This window comes from Gorilla gorilla, chromosome 10, assembly GCF_029281585.2.
Source record: "Gorilla gorilla gorilla isolate KB3781 chromosome 10, NHGRI_mGorGor1-v2.1_pri, whole genome shotgun sequence".
Classification (NCBI taxonomy): Eukaryota; Metazoa; Chordata; class Mammalia; order Primates; family Hominidae; genus Gorilla; species Gorilla gorilla.
This window is the reverse complement of record NC_073234.2, coordinates 45,106,051-45,108,454: the sequence shown is the minus strand read 5'-3', so window position 1 is coordinate 45,108,454 and position 2,404 is coordinate 45,106,051.

The following is a 2,404-nucleotide window of genomic DNA, read 5'->3' as shown; positions in this document are numbered from 1 at the left end:
GCGCTCCCTGGCGGCCGTCCTGGTCCCGGCGCTCCCCGCGCAAACGGACCCCGGCCGCAGCGCCCTCCGCCCCACCCTGGCGGCCCCAGCAGCCCCTGCACCCCCGAACTCGCGCGCCGGCTCCCCGGCTCACGCAGCTGGCCGCGCTGTGCTCTCCGCTCCAGTCTGGCGGCCCAAAGGGTTCCCCACAAGACCCTAGCGGAAACCTGGGCCTTGGTCCCGCGGTACTTCCCAAACTGAGGACCGAACGGCTGGCCAGATCTTACCCAGCCCACAATGCTCCCGCCCGAGCTAACTCCTCCCGTCAGCGATTCCACACCCCGAAATCCCCCACAGACTAGGGGGAACTGGCGGGTGGAGAACTGGGAATTATGTATGGCAATAGCCCCAGAGGGAGAGAAAGCGTGTATCTCCACTGGCGGAGGCGTGAGTTCGGTAGAGAAGAAATAGCAAAAGTGCTCAAACTGCAGAGAAACCCCAAGGAGGATTCTACTGCAGAAAACACCCACAAAGAGGCCATGACAACTGGCAGCTGGAAAAGGCCGCCAAGACCAACAGAAGGGGCATTTTCCAACTCCTTACTGATTCCATTGCAAGGTTAAAGTGGAAAACACTCAACAATTTCTCCCCAGAACAGCCTGTGGCGCTTCCCCTCCTCCAATGGAGAGGCCAGAGAGTCGACAATTAGAGAAGAAATGAATGGAGGTTATCTCAACCTAGAAACGGAAAAAGGAGGAAGACGAAAAGTGGAGATTGAAAAATTGATACAATTTATAAAAGGTGATCCAGGGTCCTGTTCAGAGTTTCACAACTCAATACACATTGAAGAGAACACGAAATGGACGAAGTGCAGCATGCTGGCGTCCTGTCAAGCCTTTATATATAAAAATCCTCCCTTGCGGGGAGAGGAAAAAAATTAAAAAATAAAAGTACATGTTATTTTATTTTTTGAGACGGAGTTTCACTCTCGTCCCCCAGGCTGGAGTGCGGTGGCACGATCTCGGCTCACTGCAACCTCCGCCTCCCGGGTTCAGTGATTATCCTGTCTCAGACTCCCAAGTAGCTGAGAATACAGGCGCCCGCCACCCTGCCCGGCCAATTTTTGTATTTTAGTAGAGACGGGGTTTCACCATGTTGGTCAGGCTGGTCTCGAACTCCTGACCTCAGGTGATCCACCTGCCACGGCATCCCAAAGAGCTAGGATTACCGGCGTGAGCCACCGCCCCCGGCGAAAATACATTTCAAAAAAGGCTTCCCGGCCGGGCGCGGTGGCTCACGCCTGTAATCCCAGCACTTTGGGAGTCCGAGGGGGGTGGATCACGAGGTCAGGAGATCGAGACCATCCTGGCTAACACGGCGAAACCCCGTCTCTACTAAAATACAAAAATTAGCCGGGCAGGGTGGCGGGCGCCTGTAGTCCCAGCTGCTTGGGAGGCTGAGGCAGGAGAATGGCGTGAACCCGGGAGGTGGAGCTTGCAGTGAGCCGAGATTGCGCCACTGCACTCCAGCCTGGGCGACAGAGCGAGACTCCGTCTCAAAAAAAAAAAAAAAAAAAAAAGCCTTCCCAGCCAACATGGTGAAACCCCATCTCTACCAAAAATATAAAAAAGTAGCCTGGTGTGGTGGTGCGCGCCTGTAATCCCAGCTACTGGAGAGGCTGAGGCAGGAGAATCACTTGAACCAGGGAGGAGGAGGTTGCAGTGAGCCGAGATGGAGCCACTACTCTCCAGCCTGGGTGACAGAGCCAGACTCCGTGTCAAAAAAAAAAAAAAAGCCTTCCCTTGCCTTCCTGCTAGAAAGATACTTAAGACACTAGTAACAGTCCTTTTTTCCCGGAAAGAAAAACTGGGGTACAGGAAATAAGGAATGAGAGAAATTTACCTATCACTATATACCTTTTAGAATTTTTAAAATTTTTACCATATTGAAAATAAAAGTTAAAATATTGCTTAGGAGCAATCACTCCGTGATTCCATGCACACACAAAAATCATGAAGAAATTTAAACTTACCTCTTCCAGGAAGTCTCCTCTGGCTAATAGGCTCTTTTCCTTTTGTTAGTTCTCCTTAACACTTACATACTTAGTTTATACTGCCACAATCTGGTTAAATTGTACACCTTTGTTTCTCATTTCACCTTTTTTTTTGGAGACGAGTGTCGCTCTGTCGCCGCCCAGGCTGGAGTGCTGTGGCGGGATCTCGGCTCACTGCAAGCTCCGCCTCTGGGGTTCATGCCATTCTCCTGCCTCAGCCTCCCCAATAGCTGGGACTACAGGTGCTGCCACCATGCCCGGCTAACTTTGAGTAGAGATGGGGTTTCACCATGTTAGCCAGGAGGTTTCAATCTGCTGACCTCGTGATCCGCCCGCCTCGGCCTCCCAAAGTGCTGGGATTACAGGCGTGAG